Raw genomic sequence first — 23320 nt, 5'->3', positions numbered from 1 at the left:
GTGGCACATTTTAAAATAACCAAGTATAATTGGATTTTTATAACACAAAGGATAAATGCTTGAGGGGATGGAGACCCCATTTTTCATGATGTGATTATTATACAATGCCTCCTACATTAACATATTTCATGTACCCCATAAATGTATACATCTACCATGTACCCACAAAAATTAAAATATAAAAAAAGTAAAATTGAAAAAATTTTGATGTACAGTTTTATTAGTTTTAGTTAAAAGAATTATATGCTTTATTTGTTACATATACAGGTCAACTTAGCATCAGAAAGAGTAGTGAAGTAGAATAGCTTATCACTAGATAATAGACATCCTTATATTTTCATGAAATACAAATCCATACAACTTTAGGAGTTTCAGAGAAACTCACTGATTTATTAACTTTGTGTTTGGGTGAATGGTTCTTTTATGGTGTGAATACTGTATCTATAAAAAAGATACTTGATTAAGAGCAATATTCTTATTTGTAGCCCAAATTTGGTGCTTTTTGAATGATAGTGGTTTATTAAACTTGGTGTTGTGTAAAGGAAAATTTGGCCATTGTGATAAGGAAAGGTTGATAATTATTTTTCATCATTCTTCTCTAGTTTACCTTTTTCATTATAGAAGCACCCTATGTTTGCTTTAGAATAAGATATTTCATTTTTACATACTGTTATTACAAAGGCAGCGGCTTTTTCACTACTCATTTTATTTTTGTAACTTTGAAGCAAATTTATGGCATGAAATTTCCCCAGCTTCTTTTGACCTTGAGGTGCAATCTGATTTGCTTTTTTAAGTTTTAATTTTATGACACATCACATTTTTGTCATGTCCAAAATTAAACTTCAGGGTAGATGTATATTTTTCCACACTGAGATTATGAACATAATAAATTATCAGAGAATTATGTGTAAATGAATATATAAGTATAGGAACGTATAGGCTTAGCTACATCTCCCTACATAAATAGCTTGTTAGTGTGCAGTCAGTCACTGGAGTTGCCATGAACTTGGAGCTTAATGAACAGTTGGAGAAAGAGGATGAATCTCAGTTCAAAATGGATCTGACAGCTTATCAGGCAATTTCACTGATCGCTAATCCAGTTCGTTTGGCAACTTAATTTATCACACAGTTAGAATTCTTATCCCGTGGGTTTCCAGGTGGAAATTAATTCTGAAACATGTCCAATACCACTGAAGAGACTTGCTTAAGCTTTGTGAGGAAATTTAGAAATAAATTATTTTAAATACATAAGCCAAGTTTCTTATGATTCATTTTATGTTTATCCAATGCTTTCTTAAAATATTTGGATGCTGCTAGCATTTGATGGTATGATCGTGGAGATGAACTAAGGTTTATTTATTTATTAAGATTTATAAATTAAATGGAGAAATTGTTAATTCTAATTCATTAGTGAAATAACTACTATAATAGATAATCCTGTGAATATAATTCTGCCTTTACATATAGAAAAATTACTTGATCTTGAGCATGTTTTAAGCATTTCACAGCAACAAATAATGAACAGGAGAAATTATTTCCTTAAAGCTCACAACTTTGTATCTCCTGAGTGCTTACAAATTCTCTAATTAGTCTGATTTACACCTCATTATTTTATGTAAAAGTATCTACTAAAGCAAATTCCTTGACAATAAGGAAGAAATGCAACCTGCCTCTCACAGCTCACACTCTGACTCTGTTTGGAATTCGAAAGGATGAGACTCATTAAATGGGCTTGGCTTAGGACACGGTTGTAGCTTAAAATAACTTCAAAACCAGAAACACATTTTCTCCACGTTTTAAAGACTTGATTTATAGTGCATAGAATATTGATCTTTGAAAAGCAAATGTGTCCTGTAAAAAAATGACAACAAGAGAATACAACAAAAGATTATAGAGTGATTGATTGTCCAAACTCCCCCTTATATGTCATCTTCACCAGGCATCTGTAGCTCTGAGAAGGTGACAGGGATGAAGTGTTAGAGGAGGATTAGGTGCACCCTGACATGAACTGCTACATTTTATAAGAAGATTGAGGAAGGTGGTAACAAATCATTTCTAAGAAGGAATTTTGAGAAATGAGGAATGGGGCACAAAATCAATAAGACTTATAATATAACTCCAGGAAGGGACACCAGGAAATTTCTTATAATTTCTCAAACTCTGAATCACCTTCAAAAATAATTTAAGTCAGTGAGTAATAATTGAGATGACAGAAAACCAGAAACTGGCATAACAGTGTCATTGATTGGATATGTCAGGAAAATTGTGCCTATCATTCTTATGACCAGGCTTATTAAAGTAATATCTTCATAATCTAGAGGGGCTCAGTGTTGAATCATCCTGGCATCCTTTTCAAATCCCCTCTCTGAGTCCTTGGCATTTTTCCCTGGAACATATTGCAGACCTACAAACTTGTCATTTCAGAAACTGTCCTTTCATTTTTACCTTTAAAGGGAAATGGTCACTGAGTCTGGTACTAGCCCTTGGGAATCAAGCCAAAAGAAAAAAATGGCAGGGCATTGTTTGATTTTCTCCTTCTTTCCTACAAGGGCAATGGTTGTGTCAAAGGTTTACTGGATATTGGAATCACCCAGAAGCAGATAATGATGATGATAAAGCACGATGGATCAATTGGGGGTTTTCCTCCTTTTGTTTTATATGTTTTTCCTATTACCATCACTGTCATTGTGATGACGATAATGGTAATAGGAAAAATATATAAAACAAAATGGGGAAAACCTTAAATAGACCCAGTGTGCTTAATACCATTTCTGATTTACTAAATTATTTATTTCTCCTCAGTATTTAATAAAGTGTCCCATATACTATGCAAATGGCAGACAGTAAAACCCCCACTATGCCATTTAGTAAAATGTGAGGATCCTGTAATAAAAAATCCTCAAGGTAGACTTCTGTTGCATGAGGAAGACAGTGAGAGATCTTATCTTTTTAAGTTAGGCTTTCTTGCTTTTCCTTTGTTTAACTTTTGTTTCTTCAAATGGTTTGCAGCTTGGAAGAGACACCTTTTAGTCTAAAAACTATTTTGGTTGCTGACAGAGGCAATCTCACCAGAAAAACAATGTTCACTAATTAGAAGTTCATACTGCTTTTAATTTTGCTTCCAATAGTTTCGGGACTTTAAGAGTGAAATTGAGATTTGTGTATTTTTTTTTCAGTGGTATATAAATGGCTATTTATGGTAAAACCTGAGGATAAAAGAAGACAAAAAAAAAAAAAAGAGGAAAATAAAATAAGACATAGAAATACACAAATTATAGTGATTCTGATTTTTTCCTTATGAAACTTAAGATCCAGTAAGTAAACTTCTGTTGAAATGATTGGACATTCAAACATTATCCTTCACATAAGAAAAAGACCCCCATCAGTAAGCAGAGATCTTAGATCTGTAAATATACTGAGCCATCTGTGGAGGCATTGACCAGATTGCTTTGCATTGTGATAGGACTGATGTAATTTGAGAATCAGATGGGGCTGATTCGTGAGTCTTGGGAAGACAGTTACTTGACAGCAGTGATAGATTTTGGCCCTGTTGTATTGGTATACTTGAGGTAAGAAGCAATTCTACTCATTCTGACAAACGGAGGCCTCCACTCATAAAGCAAAGTATTATTTAGAGGATCTTGTCTTCTTGACTATTAATAAAATGCAAGTTTTGTCTAATCACCTATTATTAAAATGCAATTACCAAATAATATATTCCTCTCACTAAGATCAAAAGCTTTCTGAGGACAGGGACTGTGTTATCCATTTATGTATCTCCAATGCCCTGGATCATGTCTGACCCATTGTTAGTAGTCAAGAAGTGTTTGCAGAATTAATGAATGATTAAGTCGTTTCCTATAATCAAGACTTCAGTTAGAATGGTGGTAAATAGATTTAGACATAGAGGATTATCTACTTTGTATCAGCCGGGCTGCCCTAACTGGTGGATTTATTTATTTTTTAATGTAATTTTTTTCTTTTTATTTATAATTTCTTTGGAAGCACAGATGATAGTATAAACATAGTGATATAAATAAAATAAGAAGAAATAAATTACTGATTACTCCACCTTCCAGCTGGCTGTGTTTTTCCTGATAGTTTCTATGCATTTATATACTTTTTTGTTTGCATTTTTATGATTTAGAATCCAGATCTGATATGGTATACTGAGTTTTCTATTTAATATTAACATTTTTTATATAGTATTTACAGCCTATAATTATAAATTTACATGGCTACATAGTATATTCTTTACTTTCTATTCCCATGTTACATGTTACTTTCTCTTTTTTTTTTTGGAGACGGAGTCTTGCTCTGTAGCCCAGGCTGGAGGGCAGTGGTGTGATCTTGCCTCACTGCAACCTTCTTCTCCTGGGTCCTGGTTCAAGCAATTCTCCTGCCTCAGCCTCCTGAGTAGCTGGGATTACAGGCACATGCCACAATGCCCAGCTAATTTTTGTATTTTTAGTAGGACAGGGTTTCACCATGTTGGCCAGGCTGGTCTTGAACTCCTGACCTCATGATCAACCTGCCTTGGCCTCTCAAACTGCTGGGATTACAGGCGTGAGCCACCATGCCCAGCACTTCCTCTTTTTTATTTGATATCTTGAAATATATTTTTTCACCGCTTTATATTATAACCGAGCAAGTTGTAAGGAAAGCGCCACACTCTGAGTTTCAATTGCAAGTCCTTTATTGCCAGCGACTGAGAGATGGCTAACGCTCAAGATTCTCTCGACCCCGAGGAAGGGGTTTGATTCCTTTTTATACCTTGATTAAGGTAAGGGAAGGGAAGTCTAGCTGAAGTGGAATTTTACAGAAGCAGAACAAGCAAGTTAGATAAGGAAGCTGGTAACCAGGAGGCAGGAGGTTCCCATGACTGTTGATTACTAAGGAGGGTATATGCAAGCGGTTCCCATGATTGCTGGTTACCAAGGAGAGGGTGTTCAGTACTTGCCGTACGATTAATCAAGGGGGTATACACAATAGCAAGTGGGCTTGCCAAGCAGGATATGTTTACAATGGTTATATGCTTCTATAGTTCTAAGAACAGCATGACCCACCACAGGAGCATGACCCAGGTATGCACTCAAGGGAGAAATGGTGAGGGGGTGAGGCAGAGGTTAAGATGGAGTCTGTCTGACTCTCAGCAAGATGGAGTCTGTCTGACTAACACAGGGTAGGTTAGCACAATATAATCTCCCTATGTAATTGTGGCAGGCAAAATTCTAAGATGTTCCTCAAGATTCTCCATACTTCCTCCCCACTCCACCAAAACACAGTTCCTAAGTAATCCCTGGTACTGTAAATTTGATGGATTTTTACTTCCATGATTAGGTTATATTATATAACACATCTACCTTTAAGAAAGGAAGATTATCAGGATGGTTCTGACCCATCATAGTCATGGTGATGACTATATTAGTCATTTGAAAGTACAGTTTTCTCTGTACTTCTGATCTACAGGAATGTGAGCTAATAAGTGAATATTGTTTTAAGCTGTTGAGTTTGTGGCAATTTGTTATACAGCAATAAAAAATGAATACAATAGTATATTAACCATATGTTATATTTGCTATATATACATGTTTTAGTTTATCTTGCTATAAGTTTTGTTGTACAAAACTTGGCTTCTTCAAAATCGCGTCTACTGAAATTTTTTCTTTATGATTTCTAGTACTTCTTCAAATTTTAGAAGGCATTAAACAGGGTAGGTGTTGGTGGAACTCAGAGGATTTGAGTCTGAGTCTGAGTGTCAAATGATTAATTTGATTAGACTCTGCCACTGGCATTCTTTCTGCCTAATAATTTATAACCTTTCAACCTGAACGTTGACTTTGTCCATTGCTACTTAGCTAAGGAGAAATAGCAGTTCTCCTTTGGAAAAGTTTGGGGATTTCCAGAGCACTGAAGTATTCTTTTTGATGGTTGATGAAACTTTTAAATCTAATATTTCAACACTAATGGAGATCTCACAATGGAAGGCAGCTCCCTAGAACTATGCTGTTAGCCCTTTCTTTCACCATAATTCTTAGCAACAGACAACTTATCCAGACTTTTCATTTTTATTGTACCCTTCTTCCAAATCCTCTGAATAGCCTAACCTATATTGCCTGTTATTTTCAGTGTTGTTCTGATCTCAAATGGGCTTCCATAAGTGTCTAGAAGGGATTACTTTTCAGATTTCTTCCATGAGTTCAGTATTGAATGCAAAAGCATGGTTACAAATAACAACTTTAATGACCGTGATTTTTTTTTTTTTTTTTTGGAGACGGAGTCTTTTTTTGAGATTGGAGTGCAATGGTGCAATCTTACTGCAACCTCTGCCTCCCAGGTTCAAGCAATTCTCTTACCTCAGCCTCCCAACTAGCTGGAACTATAGGCACCCACCACCATCCCCGGCTAATTTTTGTGTTTTTTTGGTAGAGACAGGGTTTCACCATGTTGGCCAGGCTGGTATCGAACTCCTGATCTCCAGTGATCTGCCCGACTTAGCCTCCCAAAGTACTGGGATTATGGGTGTGAGCCACTGCGTCTGGCCAAATGACTGTGATTTTTTTTTTTTTTTTTTGAGACTCAGTTTTAGTCTTGTTGCCCAGGCTGGAATGCAATGGCGCAATCTTGGCTCACTCTAGCATCTGCCTTGAGGGTTCAAGTGATTCTCCTGCCTCAGCCTCTTGAGTAGCTGGGATTATAGACACCTGCCACCACACCCAGCTAATTTTTTATATTTTTAGTAGAGATGGGGTTTCACCCTGTTGGCCAGGCTGGTCTCAAACTCCTGACCTTCAGGTGATTCACCTGCCCCACCTTCCAAAGTGCTGGGAATATAGACATGAGCCACTGTGCCTGGCCATGACTGTGATTTTTTTTTTTTTTTTTTTTCGAGATAGAGTCTTGCTGTGTCTCTCAGACTGGAGTGCAGTGACACCATCTCGGCTCACTACAGCCTCCGCCTCCTGGGTTCAAGCAATTTTTCTACCTCTCTTACAGGCGCGTGCCACCAGGCCCAACTAATTTTTTTTTTTTTTTTTTTTTTTTTTTTTGTATTTTTAGTAGAGACAGGGTTTCGCCATGTGGGCCATGATGGTCTCGATCTCCTGACCTCATGATTCACCCAGCTCAGCCTCCCACAGTGCTGGTATTACAGGCGTGAGCCACCGCACCCTGCCTATGACTGTGATTTTTAACACCCATCCATATTATTGGTCACTGTTGATGCTTCAAGTATTTCTGTAACACTCATGGATTGACATTATGAAAACATCCTAAACAAGGGAATCGTTACTATTATGAATACATTTGTTCTTTCAACTTACAAATATTAAGGACCTACTGTCTGCTAGCTCTGCAGGCCTCGCTATTTTTTGGCTTTTCCATTTGACACATATATGTCAAATAGCCTGTGCTAAGAAAATCCTTAATTCTACAAAGAAAAGTGAATATATTTTTTGCCTGACTTAACAGGAAGGCTTGGGTGTTATATAGGCAACAGCTAGTATACACTGAATTTAAGATAGTATTTTTGGTCTCATATCCAGAATTTACAAGGAACATAAACAAATTTACAAGAAAAAAAAAACAAACAACCCTATCAAAAAGTAGTCAAAGGATATGAACAGACACTTCTGAGAAGAAGACATTTAAGACTGGGCATGGTGGCTCATACCTGTAATTCCAGTACTTTGGGAAGCCGAGATGGGTGGATCACTTGAGGTCAAGAATTCGAGACCAACCTGGCCAACATGGTGAAACCCCATCTCTACTAAAAAAAAACCATACAGGGCCGGGCGCGGTGGCTCACGCCTGTAATCCCAACACTTTGGGAGGCTGAGGCGGGTAGATCACGAGGTCAAGAGATCGAGACCATCCTAGTCAACATGGTGAAACCCCGTCTCTACTAAAAATACAAAAAATTAGCTGGACATGGTGGTGCGTACCTGTAATCCCAGCTACTCAGGAGGCTGAGGCAGGAGAATTGCCTGAACCCAGGAGGCGGAGGTTGTGGTGAGCCGAGATTGCGCCATTGCACTCCAGCCTGGGTAACAAGAGCGAAACTCCGTCTCAAAAAAAAAAATAATAATAATACAGTAAATAGCCGAGTGTGGTGGTAGATGCCTGTAATCCCAGCTACTCGGGAGGCTGAGGCAGGAGAATGGCTTGAACCTGGGAGGCAGAGGTTGCAGTGAGCCGAGATCGTGCCACTGTACTCCAGCTTGGGTGACAAGAACGAGACTCCATCTCAAACAAAAATAAAAGACGACGTTTATATGGCAAACAAACATGTGAAAAAAAGCTCAACATCACTGATCATCAGAGAAATGCAAATCAAAATCACAATGAGACACCATCTCACGCCAGTCAGAATGGCGATTATTAAAAAGTCAGGAAACAATAGATGCTGGCGAGGCTGTGGAGAAATAGGAACACTTTTACTCTGTTGGTGGGAGTGTAAATTAGTTCAGTCATTGTTGAAGACAGTATGGTGATTCCTCAAGGATCTGGAACCAGAAATACCATTTGACCCAGCAATCCCATTATTGGGTATACACACAAAGGAATATAAATCATTTTACTCTAAAGACACATGCACATGATATGTTTATTGCAGCACTATTTACAATAGCAAAGACATGGAACCAACCCAAATGACCATCAATGATAGACTGGATAAAGAAAATGTGGCATATGTACACTTTGGAATACTATGTAGCCCCAAAAAAGGAATGAGATCATGTTCTTTGCAGGGACGTGGATGAATCTGGAAGTCATCATCCTCAGCAAATTAACACAAAAACAGAAAACCAAACATCACATGTTCACACTCATAGTGAGTTGAACAATGAGAACACATGGACACAGAGAAGGGAACAACACACACTGGGACCTATTGTGGGCGGGAGGTGAGGGAATGGAACTTAGAAAACAGGTCAGTAGGTGCCACAAACCACCATGGCACACGTATACCTATGGAATAAACCTGTACATTCTGTACATGTATCTCGTTTTTTTTTTAGCAGAAAAAACAGTATTTTTATTTTTATAATGTAAATGTGTGATAATTTGTTTAAATCTGATACTGTATCTACTAGCTTAATTTAAGCATTGAGACAAAAATTAGAAGCATGGAAAAGAGAAAACTCTAATAATGATGCTGTCAGGGGTGCATAGTCATTGTGTATAGATTAGGAGGTAGAAAGTGATCCTGTCTTAAGATTTTAAAGTTTGAAAGGAACTGAAGGATAATCCAGGCCAAATGCTTCATGTCACAGATGGGGAAACTGAGCCCTGGAAACAGGAAGAAATGTACTGAAGGAAGCGCAGGCCCTATGTGGCAGAACCATGAGTAGAACCCTATTTCCGTTACTCACTTCTTTTCCTTTTCTTGATTCGGGTTGCTTTGTTACTGGTACTTAATAATTCAGTAGAAAGTTGACATGTACTTCATGATATTAAATTTATATTGTAGGTTAGACCCTCAAGGGGTTCTAGGACTCCTTGTATTTTCTGTAGTATTGAAACAATATGGTTTTTATTAAAATATTCAGTGAATCTTCTATCTTTTGAAGTATTTGGTTATATGAAATGTGTATAGTAACCAAAACCTCTGATTGTAGTATTATGCTTTGGTGTGATTGAATTTCTGAGCAGTTTTGTATAGTATTCTTGTTGAATATTTTTGGTTTGTTGGTTTGAGAAAGGAAACAGTTCTATAGATGAGTTTTTTCTTTTCCCTAGTAACCTCTGACTGCTTTTCTATTGATCTCCTTTTTATTTGAAATGATAAAACTAAAAGAAGCACTGTTACATCTTTTAACAAAATACTGATCTTTATTCGTATGAAAACATCTTGGTTGTTAAATTGCTTTATTAATTTTATGCCTAAGTCTTTTATATTGAAAGTCTGTAATTGTTTGGTATAAGAGTTACCCCAGTTACTGCTTGTTTTAATGTTGATTTTCCTTTTAATTTAGAGACAAAAATGAATCATTTTTCCCCTTTAATTTCTTCCTGCTGTATAAAAAACATCAAAACTTTTTTAGGCTATCAATAATATTACACATGTCTTCTTGGGATAATATAGTCCAATATTGTTGGTGAAGGTTGTAAACCTGCTAGTCTTGCCTGGTTTCAGACATTGTTTGGTAAAAGAACATAACTATATCATGCTTCCAACTATTCCAATACATATGGAATCTAGGAAGCTTGGATTTGAATCATCTTTTACTTACTCTCTTTGGCAAGTCACTTAACTCCTTTCAAAATTTCTGTTTCCTCATCTTTTAAGTATAGACAATAAGAGTTTCAGAGTCATCTAAGTAAAATAAAGCATGCATCCCTGGCACATTGTCAGTGCTCATGAATAGCAGCTGTAAAAACACAGCACCTAGGGTAAACTATCGAACAGTGTATTTATTCTGAAACGTTATACCTGTTAGCTGTTATTTAATTCACCCAGTTTACTTTCCTCATCAGTTAATCTGTAACCTTTTCCTCCTTATATAGAAGACCTGGGATTATTTCATTGAGGGAGGTCAATAAGAAGATTCCCAAAGAGGATCCAATTAAAGGGTATCTATTTTCCCCATGATAAGATCAGTAGTTCCTTCTCAAGGGGGTGTCTGAACAAATATTTGAAAATTACCTTCTGGCAAACTGTCTGCTTCTGGGAATAGTATGTATTTGGATAGGAGACAATAAATAGATGGGCAGTATCTTGTGCAGAAGTTCTGAACAACTATAGAATGCTTCCATCTGTTCATTTTCAGTTTTGTCACCTTGACTTTCCCATCTTAGACTCCTGAGGCTCTCTTAGCTACATTTTAGTTGGTGACTTGATATACCCTTTTTTCCCTTCAGGATGTCAGGATTGTAGAAGTCTGAGTGTTACATGAAGTAAATGTACCAATGTATTCTGTTTTAGTTTGCTATAACTGCCATAACAAAATACAACAGGTGGGGTGAATTAAAAACAAAACTTAATTTTCTCACAGTCTGAAGGTTGGCAGTCCAAGATCAGATCGGCAGGTTTAGTTTGTCCTGAGGTCTTTCTCCTTGGCTTGCAGATGGCTGCCCTCTTGCTGTGGCATCACATGTCCTTTTGTCTGTGCATGCACTTCCCTGGTGTCTCTGTATGTTCTCATCTCTACTTTTTATAAGGACACCAGTCAAACTGAATCAGGGCCCACCCTAACAGCCTCATTTTTACTTAATTACATCTTTTTTTGGGGAAGTATCTTGTGCAGAAGTTCTGAACAACTATAGAATGCTTCCATCTGTTCACTTTTCAGTTTTGTCACCTTGACTTTCCCATCTTAGACTCCTGAGGCTGTTAGATGCACCACCACCCCCCTTATCCACACAGTGTCTGTGTCTATCTGGCTCATAAAACTCCTTTCCAGTGTGCGAGAAATACATCTGTTATTTGGGATTAGAGACTGTGGTATCTTCTTCAGCAACTAGCGTTTTTTGATGAGATTGTCATCAGGGAAGAGAATGAGGCTAGTTCTGTAATACGGTACCACAGAGAAATTAGCCTGTTTCCTGAACAAATGTAGAGACTAGGATACATAATTTTTAGTACTTGAAGCATAGCCATGAGTGCAATCTGATTATCAGAAAGTATTCAATTCCTAACCTATGGGCCTTATTTTAACCAAACATAGTCTGAATGTCACAAAACTTTAAATGATTAATACAAATAAAGTCATTTTATTATTGATTATCTGAAGTTCCTGTTTTTGTCCCTAATAAATCATTTGGGACCTTTAGTTATCTCTTCAATGTCACTCTCTGTGTATTTCTGGACATATCAACAAACTATTTCTCAGCCGCTATGTGGCATTGGTCATAATCTTTCTCTCCTGCCCAAACTCTCCTTGTTGAAGGAGGCTCATCTTCATCAGCGCTGCAACATCCATGGTAAAGATGTAGGGAAGACAACTAAGAGCCTAGTTCCATGCTTCACCTGGTCACCTAGGCCTTCTGAAGAAATATTCCAGGGCGGCATATCGTTAGTCTCCCTTGGACAAGAAAATATCAAGTTCTGCTTCCCTAGATACCAGTCTACCTAAAGCAACCTTCTAAAATAGTGGGCTTTAGAAAATCAAATCTCAAATCTGAACGTAGAGGTAATCATCATTGTTCCAGAATGGTAACATTTCTGGCCCTTGAGTGCAGTGTAAAGGCTGGTGAATGTCAGTGGTTTCTGGCAGGTTTAATGCTTAGGCAAGGAAGGGTGGAATCAAGAAAGAATAGGAAATAGTGAAGAGAGTAAGAGTGGGGAAATAAAAATACGTCTGTGATCAGCAGTGGTAAAATTCCCCTGAAATTTATTAGAGTTGCAACTTAGTAGTTGCCTGAAGATGCTTACCTTTCCCTAGTGGTATTTAAAATCTCTGTCTCCTGCCACTAGCATTTTAGTTATTTGTTTCTTATTTCTTTCATGTATGATTAATTTTTGAAAATAATTAGACATTTATGGTAGTACCAGTGGTAATTTTTTCCATTTTTTAAATCTTGAACCATGTTTTCTTTGCTCCAAAAAGCAAATGTCAGCCTTCAAAGGATGATTTATTTCTACTGTTTGTGTAAATTGAGTATAAGTTGCATCCGATTACTATTGCATGCATAAAATTCTTTTTGAGGAAATGTGACCAATATATAACATTTTATTGAATGTTTCCTGAAATTGGTGTCAAGCTGTTTTTTATTTTTTTTTTCTTTTTGGATGCCTAATTGAATTGAAACCTCATTATTTCATCTCATGGCGTAGGCCACCTTTAGAGGAACTATACCATGTGAGCTCCTACATACCCACTAAGACCAGACACCCACTAGGGACTTAATGGGCTAATGTGCTCCTCTTTCACTTCCTGTGTCCTGAATTTAGCATTGGCTAAATTGACTAATTAAAATAACCCTAGCCTTATTCTCTCTTCCTAGTGGATATTATTTTATTTAAAAATTTCATCACCGAACTTGGTACAATTGTTAGGCACTTCTTACATGATTCTTTACGTGATTTCACAAGAACTTTCACATGAATGTCCATAGCAGCATTTTTCGTCATAGCCCCAAAGTGGAAAAACCCGAATATTCATCTGTTGATGGATGGATAAACAAAATGTCAGATGCATGTAGAGTGTTATACTCTAACCAACATTAATGAGATACCCGGATGGCTATGATAAAAATAAAGGAGGTGGTGAGAGTGGAATAAAAAGGGCTGGAGAGGATGTTGAGAAATTGGAACACTCAAACATGGCTGGTAGGAATGTAAAATGGTGGAGCCGCTCTTGTTGAAAATATTTTGGGGATTCCTCAAAAAGTTAAACATATACTTAACTATGGATGACCCAGCCATTGCACTCCTAGCGATAATGCCCAAGAGAATTAAAAACATGTGTTTTCACAAGAACTTTCACATGAGTATCCATAGCAGCATTTCTCGTCATAGCCCAAAAGTGGAAACAACCCAAATGTTCATCTGCTGATGAACAAAATGTGGTCTATCCATACAATGAGATATTATTGAGCTATATAAGGGAATAAAATACTAAGATATGCTACAATGTGGATGAATCTCAAAAACATTGTTCTGAGTGAAAGAAGCCAGACACAAAAGGTTACATATTGTAGGCTTTCATTTATATGAACTATCCAGAATGGATAATGGAGGCAGAAAGCACATTGGTAGTAGCCAGGGGATGACAGAAGGAGGGGATAGGGAGTGACTATTTAATGAATATTAGATTTTCTTTTGGGGTGATGAAATGTCTTGAAACTAGATAGAGGTGGTGCTTGCACAACATTTTGAATGTTCTAAATGCAACTAGATTTCACTTATACTTTCAATAGGTTAGCTTTATGTTATATAAATTTTACCTCAATAAAAAATAAGTAAACTCACAGAATTTAGTGTCAGATTCTAAAATCTTGACAGCCATTTGCTCCCTTCAGTTTTTTTGGATTAATCTTATATAATTTCAGTCTTAGGCTACCTTTGTTGGGGTAAGATCACTTTTATAATTCATAACTTTTTTTTCCAAAACAAAAAATGTTCAGTAAAGATAAGCAAAACGAAGAAAAATTAGAATCACCATAATCGTTCCACTTAGAGTAATTCTTAACATTTTTGTATTTGCATTTCCTGTGATTTTTTTCAGTGTGTAATACACATACCCATACTATACATGCATGTACATGTTTATGAAATAGAATCATTTTGCATATAGTGTTTATAATATTTATAACATACTTTTATCACTTAATGATGCATTAGAAAATAATTTGGCCTATTTTCTGTAGTTTCACAAGTATACAGCATAACTCTTTTTAAATATATCTTCTAAAAAACTAGCAGGAAAATAGGGTAAAGATCATGTTTCATTTGTCTTTGAATCCCTGGAGTTGTTCAAAAGAAAGAGCCACTTTATTGGATTGGGTTGGACTGGATTGGATTACATTGAATTAAACTAGTATAACTTCTAGAAACCAATGACCAACTTCTGAAATACTCAGCATCCTGTTTTACTATCATACTCTCTTAGCTACATTTTAGGTGGTGACTTGATATACCCTTTTTTCCCTTCAGGATGTCAGGATTGTAGAAGTCTGAGTGTTACATGAAGTAAATGTACCAATGTATTCTGTTTTAGTTTACTATAACTGCCATAACAAAATACAACAGGTGGGGTGAATTAAAAACAAAACTTAATTTTCTCACAGTCTGAAGGTTGGCAGTCCAAGATCAGATCGGCAGGTTTAGTTTCTCCTGAGGTCTTTCTCCTTGGCTTGCAGATGGCTGCCCTCTTGCTGTGGCATCACATGTCCTTTTGTCTGTGCATGCACTTCCCTGGTGTCTCTGTATGTTCTCATCTCTACTTTTTATAAGGACACCGGTCAAACTGAATCAGGGCCCACCCTAACAGCCTCATTTTTACTTAATTACATCTTTAAAGGCCCTATCCAAATATAAACACATTCTAAGATAATGGGGGTTAGAGATTGAACATATGAATTTTGGGGGTACCTGTAGGCATACCTCATTTATTGTGCTTTGCTTTATTGTGTTCCATAGTGTGTGTTTGTGTGTGTGTGTGCTAATTTTTAAAAATCAAATTGAAGGTTTGTGGTGACCCTGTGCTGAGCAGATCTGTTGGCACTGTTTTTTTCTAACAGCATGGCACTTTGTGTCTCTCTGTCAAATTTTGGTAATTGTAGTATTTAGAAGTTTTCATTAAAAAGTTTTAACATTTTTAATCATTATGGGCACATATTGTGTGTATTTCTTTTTCATTATTATTATATCTGTTATGGTGATCTGCGACAAGTGGTCTTTGATGTTACCATTGTATCTGTTTTGGGGTGCCACCAACTGCACCCATAGAAGACTGTGAATTTTATCTATAAATTTTATCTATAAATATGTGTATTCTGACTGCTCCATCAACTGACTGATCCCCCATCTCTCTTCCTTTCCTTGGGCCTGCTTATTCTCTGAGACACAACAGTATTGAAATTAGGCCAATTAATAGCCCTGCAGTGGCCTCTAAGTGTTCAAGTGAAAGGAAGAGTCACATATCTCTCATTTTCAATCAAAAGCTAGAAATGATTAAACATAGTGAGGAAAACATGTCAAAAGGCGAGAGGCTGAAAATGAGGCCTCTTGTGCCAGTTGGCAGAGTTGTGAATGCAAATGAAAAGTTCCTGGAGGAAATTAAAAGTGCTACTCCAGTGAACACATGAATAATAAGGAAGTGAAACAGCTTTGTTGCTGATATAGAGAAAGTTTTATTGGTCGGAATAGATGATCAAATCAGCCACAATATTCCCTTATGCCATAGCCTAATTGTAGGGCCCTAACTTTCTTAATACTGTGAAGGCCAAGAGAGGTAAGGAAACTTCAAAGGAAAAGTTTGGGCCATAGTGTGCAGGTGGCTGTCCCTACCTGCTTCTTGCTGAGGCTGCCTCAGAACCCCTGTCCACTGCTTCATGATTTTCTGCCGTCTGCTGGCAAAAATGGCAAATAATGATGCTGTTCTGCAGAATGGTGCAGAGGTGGATCAAATCATTGAATATCTTAAGCAGCAAGTTGCTCTACTTAAGGAGAAAATCATTTTGCAGGCAACTTTGAGGGAAGAGAAGAAACTTTGAATAGAAAATGCCAAACTGAAGGAAGACATTGAATTGAAACAAGAGCTAATTCAGGCAGAAATTCAAAACAGAATGAAGCAAATACCATTTCCATCTGGTACTCCACTGCATGCTAATTATATGGTTTCTGAAAATGTGATACAGTCTACACCAATAACAACCATATCTTCTGGTATCAAAGAAGAGATAAAATGATGTGCAGCAGAAGAAAAGAAAGCAAAAGAGATAATTGAAAGGAGAGAAGAAGGAGAAAAAACAGCAATCAATAGCAGGAAGCACCAGCTTTAAGCCAATAGATGTTTTCCATGTAGCTCTTTGAACTGGTGGCATCATAACTGTCAGAAAACACCCAGATGCAGATTCTTTGTCTGTAGAAGACATTGTGGTTGGGGACATAGTCTCAAGAATAGTTGTTAGTGGTCTGGAGAATCATGTTCTTCTTGTACAGATGCAAAATCAGATAGTGATTTTACTTTGTAATCTGAAACCTGCAAAGATGAGGGGAGTATTATCTCAAGCAGTGGTCATGTGTGCTTGTTCACCAGAGAAAACTGAAATCTTGGCCCCGCCTAATGGGGATAGAATTACTTTTGATGCTTTCCCTGGAGAGCCCAACAAGGAACCGAATCCTAAGAAGATTTGGGAGTAGATCCCATCTCATCTTTATACTATGATGAGTGTGTGGCTACATACAAAGGAGCTTCCTTTAAGTTGAAAGGGAAGGAAGTTTGTAGGGTTCAAACCATGAACAACAGTGGAATAAAATAAAACAAAATGCTTTCATTATTGAAATACATTGGCGAAAACCTTATAAAAAGGAATATATTTGCCACTTGTACCAAAAAAAAAAAAAAAAAAAGGAAAGTTTGAGGTTACCAGATTATGAGTTTTAAGAAAAGAAGCTATGTCCATAACACAAAAGTGCAAGGTGAAGCTGCAAGTGCTGATGTAGAAGCCGAAGTAAGTTATCCAGAAGACCTAGCTAAGATAATTGAGGAAGGTGTCTACAATAAACAACAGATTTTTCAGTGTACATGAAATAGCCTTCTACTAGAAGATGATATCATTTAAGACTCATAGCTAGAGAGAAAAAGTCAATGCTTGGCTCAAAGTGTCAAAGGACAGGGTGACACTCATGGTAGGGGCTAATGCAGCTGGTGACTTTAAGTTGAAGCCAGTACTCATTCACCATTTACAAAATCCTAGGGCCCTTAATATTGATGCTAAATCTACTCTGCCTGTGTTCTATGAGGAGAATCACAAAGCCTGGATGACAGCATATCAGTTTGTGGCATGGCTTAATGAATATTTTAAGCCCACTCTTGAGATCTACTGCTCAGAGAAAAAGATTCCTTTGAAAATATTACTCCTCATTGACAATGCACCTAGTTAACCAGCAGTTCTGATGGAGATGTACAAAGAGCAGTCATGTTAACATAACATCTATTCCGCAGCCCATACACCAAGAAGTAACTTCAACTTTTAAGTTTTATTATCTAAGAAATGTATTTTATAAAGCTATAACTGCCATAGATAGTGATTCCTTTGATGAATCTGGACAAAGCAATTGAAAAGCTTCTAGAGAAAGGAGTCACCATGCTAGATGCCATTAAGAATGTTTGTAATTCATGGAAGGAGGTCACAATATTAACATGAACAGAAATTTGGAAGAAGTTGATTCTAACCCTCATGGTTAACATTGAGGTCCATCCAAGTTCAAGACTTCTGTGGAGGAAGTCATAGCAGATATCATGGAAATAGCAACAGTATTAGAATTAGAAGTGAAAGTCTGAAGATGGACAGAATTATTTCAATCTTGTGATAAAACTTGAACAGTGAGGAGTTGCTTCTTATGGATAAGTAAAGAAAGTAGTTTATTGAGATAAAATCTAGTTCTGGTGAGGATGCTATGAATATTGTTGAAATGACAACACAGGATTTGGAATATTACATAAACTTAGTTGACAAAGCAGAGCAGGGTTTGAGAGGATTGACTGCAAATTTGAAATGAGTTCTACTTTGAGTAAAATGCTATTAAATAGCATGGCATATTATAGAGAAATCTTTCATGAAAAGAAGTAAATTGATGTTTTAAATTTTCATTGTCTTAGTTAAGAGATTACCATAGCTTCAGCAACCACTACCCTGATTGGTCAGCAGCCATCAACATCAAGCCAAGACCCTCCATCAGCAAAAAAATTATGACTTGCTTGAGGACTCAGATGATTGTTAGTATGTTTTGGCAATAAAGTATTTTTTAAATTAAGGTATGTGCATTGTGTTGTCAGACATAACATCATGGCACACTTAACAGACTACAGTTTAGTGTAAATGTAATTTTATATGCACTGGGAACCCAGAGAATTTGCATGACTTGCTTTATTGCAATATTCGTTTTATAAAAGTGGTCTGGAAGCGAACCTGCAGTATTTTTGAGGTATGCCTGTGATTCGGTGTCCATAAAATATATCAAACTGAGAAAGACAATGTCATTGTGTCTATAAGAGTCTCACTATGGGGACACAGTTAAAGTGAGTCACCCAAATCTACCAAGAGTTAGATTTTCTTACATTTTTATAAATGGTGCTAATTAGCAGAGGAGAAAATTGATTAAAAATACGTGTGGCAAGAATAGTAGGAAAAATGTTTGACTTTTTTTGTTCTTAAATCAAGAAAACATCTGCTGTCAGCATAGGAAAATTTATTATAGCAGCATATTCCCATTATTTTAATGGACTGAAGTGAAATAGCACTATATTAGCAGTTCTTAATTAACCCATAAGCAGGGCTTGTTGATCAGTATTTTTGGGAGCAGAAGGCTTCACATTCAGGTTTTTTTGGTGTGAAATAGAAGATACTCCTTTCAAATAAGAACAAATTGGGATAAATTTGCCATTTTTTTTTAGATAAATTATGAACATTTTAGATTAGTAGAATCTTCCTAATGATGAATTTTATTTCAAGGACAGGTTTTGTTTAAGTTTTATCTTCAAGATCTGTGAATATAGAAACTTTGAAATAATTGTGGGCTTTTTTTTTTTTTTTAAGACAGGGTCTTGCTCTGTTGTCCAAGCTGGAGGGAAGTGGCTCAATCATAGCTCACTGCAGCCTTAAATTTTTGGGTTCAAGTGCTCTTCCTGCCTCTGCCTCCTTCCTCCTGAATAGCTGGGACTAGAGGCATGTACCACCACACCTGGCTAATTAAAAAATTTTTTTTTAGTAGAGACAGGTTGCCTGGGCTATGTTTCCCAGGTTATGGCAGTTTTTAAAAGTGTTTTCATATTGGATAATGACTTCTTTAAAATGTATACTATTTACTTGAGTAGAGGATAAAGAGTGTTTTCTGAAGTTTGGCTTGAGAAAACAACTGTTTTGCATTTAAAATCTAAGTGGAAACATTTCAAATGAAATATTTTTTTCATTTCTCTTATTTAAAACAAACATAGTTTATAGCCTTTATATATTAACAGTCAATCAAGTAGCAGAACCATCTACATTTATCCAAAGTAAGCTAGATTAGTTTGTATTTTCATGTAAGTCAAATAGGCATTTGCTTATGAGGTGTCATTTAAATGCAGCTTTGCAAGATGTGATACAATTGTCTGCAACATTTCTTTCTCTCAAGCTAATTGGGATGAAATAACATCAGACGATGTCAATTGAAATGTTCCACTTGAAATCCAGTTAGTTTTTGCTTATTCACACTAATGGAAGGAGAGCACAGGCATGTAGACTCCCAAGAGACCTTTAATCCAAAAATTATTTTTTAGTATTTGAAGATATTTGGGTACTACATTTGGATAATGGTGTGCTTCATGTCCTTTGACTTTTTAAATTAAAAAAACTTTTTAGAGACAGGATCTCACTCTGTCACCCAGGCTGAAATATAATGGCACCATATAGCTCACTGCAGCCTCGAACTCTAGGGCTTAAGAGTTTCTCCCACCTCCGCCTCCAGAGTAGCTAGGACTACAGGTGTGTGCCACCACGCCTGGTTAATTAAAAAGTTTTGTTTCACTGAGACAGGGTCTTGCTCTGTTGTCTAGGTTGGTCTTGAACTACTGGGCTCCAGTGAGCTTCCTGCCTTGGCCTCCCAAAGCCCTGAGAATACAGGCATGAGCCACCATGCCTTGCCCCTTTGACCTTATTGACAGCCTTTGAATTTTAAGTAAGTACTGAAATATATTTAGCTGACTGCAATATATATAAGAGACTTTATATTTCTTTCTTAAGATCTTTGGATTTCCTTAAGAGATAGAACACTTTACAAGCCCCTTTGTTTCTCAGATACACATATAAACAGCAACACATTTGAAAGATAAATTCCAACTCATGGTTAATGTTCTTTGCAGAGAATAACAAAATACATATTAATTACTTAGGTTTCTATTTATATTTTACTTTCATAGTTAGACATTTGTTTCTTTTTCTTTCCTTGATTTTTAGAGACATGGTTTTACTCTGGCACTCAGGCTGGAGTGCAGTGGCTCAATCATAGCTTACTTCAGCCTTGAATACCCAGGCTCAAGCAATCCTCTTTGCTCAGCCTCCTGAGTAGCTGGGACTACAAACACATGCTGCTGTGCCTGGCTAATTATTTTTACTTTTATTTGTAGAGTTGGGGTCTTGCTTTGTTGCCCAGGCTGGTCTCCAACTCCTGGCTTCAAGTGATCCGGTCCTGCCTGGGTTTCCCAAAGTGTTAGGATTACAGGCACGAGGCACTGTACCTGGCCAGAAATTTGTTTCATTTAATTAAAATGACTGTGTTAGTCAGGGTCCTCCAGAGAAACATAATGTGTCTGTGTGTGTGTGTGTGTGTGTGTGTGTGTGTGTGTAATTCATTATTTGGAATTGGCTCACATGCTCACATGATTATGGAGGCTGACTAGTTACAAGATCTGCAGTTGGCAAGCTGAGGAGGGTTGTTAGCCTTTTTGTTTTATTCAAAACATCAGTTGATTGGATGAGGCCCACCTCATTACCCTGAATAATGTTTGCCCAAATGTCTGGGCACCTTGTAGCCCAGTCAAGTTGATACATAAAATTAACCATCACAAAGATCTTAGTTGTATATTTTGCATTTCTCATCAGGAACCAAGGCCATCACAACCTTTGATACTGATTTCAACTGCAGTATAGTTAGTGAGTTATCAATGATGACAAATCATGATCATTTCCAATATGAATATTAAGTTATCTCTGATTATTTATGAATATGTTATTTTTCCCACATTGTCCTAGGCAGTGGGGATATAGAGGAACTAGGTAAAGGGGCTCGCCTCCTGTAACTTGTATTCCAGTGGGCATGACAGATAATACTCAATAAGCAAATAAATGTATATTAAAATGTCAGGTAGTGATAAGTATCATTAAAGAAAATGAAACATGGTAAAGGAGTACCATTTTAGATAGATTGGTTAGGAAAAGTCCTGAATGGGTGACATTTGTACAGAGATACGAATGAAGTGATGGAACAACTTATGTATACCTTGATAAGCACATATCTAATTAAAGTTTTTGGCATGATTTAAGGTTTTTCTTGTATATCTAAATATTTTGCATACTGTGGTGCCACTCAGATATCTCTTCTATGAAAGCTTATTGCCCCAACTTCTAGGAAGACAATGGGCAAACCTCCCCACAGCTGTCAGTTGTTTTAAAAGCATTGGTTTTTCTTTACTACCTATAGGAGTCTAATATATTGTTTATTTGACTAGCGTCTCATCAGCATTACCTCTTTTGTTTATTATAAAGAGAATGATACAAATTCATATCAATGAATAGGGATTTTCAAATTATCTTCATGCTGAAAAAGGAGAGAAATCACTTTATAATTTAAGACCATGAACCTATTTCCATTAAATATTTTAGAAATGCAAAATTCTTGGTATGGCAACAAAGTTGCACAATTTAATATGGGGGATTTTTAAAAGCAACTGTGTTTAATTATTTCAGAGTTTTATATAACTTTCGAAAAATCAGTATATAATATAAATTCCCATTTACTGTGTAATTGGTAATATTTGTGCATGATCTTCATTCTTCCTATATCAGGATATGGATTAGATTTGTAATTTACATGATCTATAAGCATCATTATAAATTCTTCTCAAACCTGATACCAAAGATATTTTAAGAAACCTCCATACCAATATCTGTCATGGACATAGATATACACATTCTTTACAAAATTTTAGTATATGAAATACAGAACTATATAACAGTGATAATAAATCATGATCTAGTAGAGAATATCCCAGGAATTTAAGATTGATTAAAAATTGAAAATTAGTGTAATTAACCATATTATCAGGCTTAAAATTAAAAACCAGCCAAGTGCTATGCCATAGTGCTTTGAGAGGTTCAGGTAGGAGAATCACTTGAAGTCAGGGATTCGAGACCAGCTTGGGCAACACAGGGAGACCCTATGTCTACAATTTTTTTAAAAAAAATAAATTAGCTGGGCATGGTGGAACATGCACCTGTAGTCTTAGCTACTGGAGAGGCTGAGGTGGGAGGACCACTTGAGCCCAAGAGCTCAAGGCTGCCATGAGCTCTGATGGCACCACTACACTCCAGCTTGGATGACAGAGCAAGACTCTGCCTCTAAAAAAAGAAAAACCATATATTCCTTTCAATAAATACAGGAAAAGTGGTTGACAAAATTCACTATCTGCTCATGATAAAAACTCGGAAATCTAGTATTACAAGTGAGCTTAAGATTCTCTATCATTGATGTGATTTGTGTCATTCTCTTTATAAATGCAAAATAGAAGGGAACTTCCTTCCAATACTAGGGATATCTCTGAAAAACTTTCAGCTAACATTGTACTTGATGAAAGACTGAATGTTTTCCCCCTTAGATTGGAAACAATGTAAGAATGCCTATGCTCACCATTTCAATTCAACATTATGCTGGTTCTAGCCAATATAATAAAAGGAGAAAAAAAAAAAGGCAGAGTGGAAAGACATAAGTGAAATAGTCTTTATCTACAGATGACATGATCATCTATGTAGAAAATTCTAAGGATTATACTAAAATGCCGCTAGAACAAATGAGCTTAGCAAGGTCTCAGGATACAAGATTAATTTACAAAAGTCAAGCCTATTTCTATATACTAGCAGCAGACACTCAGAAATTTCAATTTCCAAGTGTTAT

General features: G+C 36.5%; 1 protein-coding gene and 1 pseudogene across 2 annotated transcripts in view; both read left to right on the top strand.

Annotated features, from left to right (window-relative positions):
- MACROD2 (mono-ADP ribosylhydrolase 2) overlaps positions 1–23320 on the top strand; it is a 2078532-nt gene that overhangs the window by 117580 nt on the left and 1937632 nt on the right. The gene's annotated exons all lie outside the window — the stretch shown is intronic.
- LOC105732666 (aminoacyl tRNA synthase complex-interacting multifunctional protein 1-like) lies at positions 15076–18368 on the top strand (annotated as a pseudogene).

The sequence above is a fragment of the Aotus nancymaae genome, unplaced genomic scaffold, assembly GCF_030222135.1.
Source record: "Aotus nancymaae isolate 86718 unplaced genomic scaffold, 86718_ANA_hifiasm-v0.15.2.pri h1tg000001l, whole genome shotgun sequence".
NCBI classification, from domain to species: domain Eukaryota; kingdom Metazoa; phylum Chordata; class Mammalia; order Primates; family Aotidae; genus Aotus; species Aotus nancymaae.
This window is presented reverse-complemented; position numbering and strand designations above follow the sequence as displayed.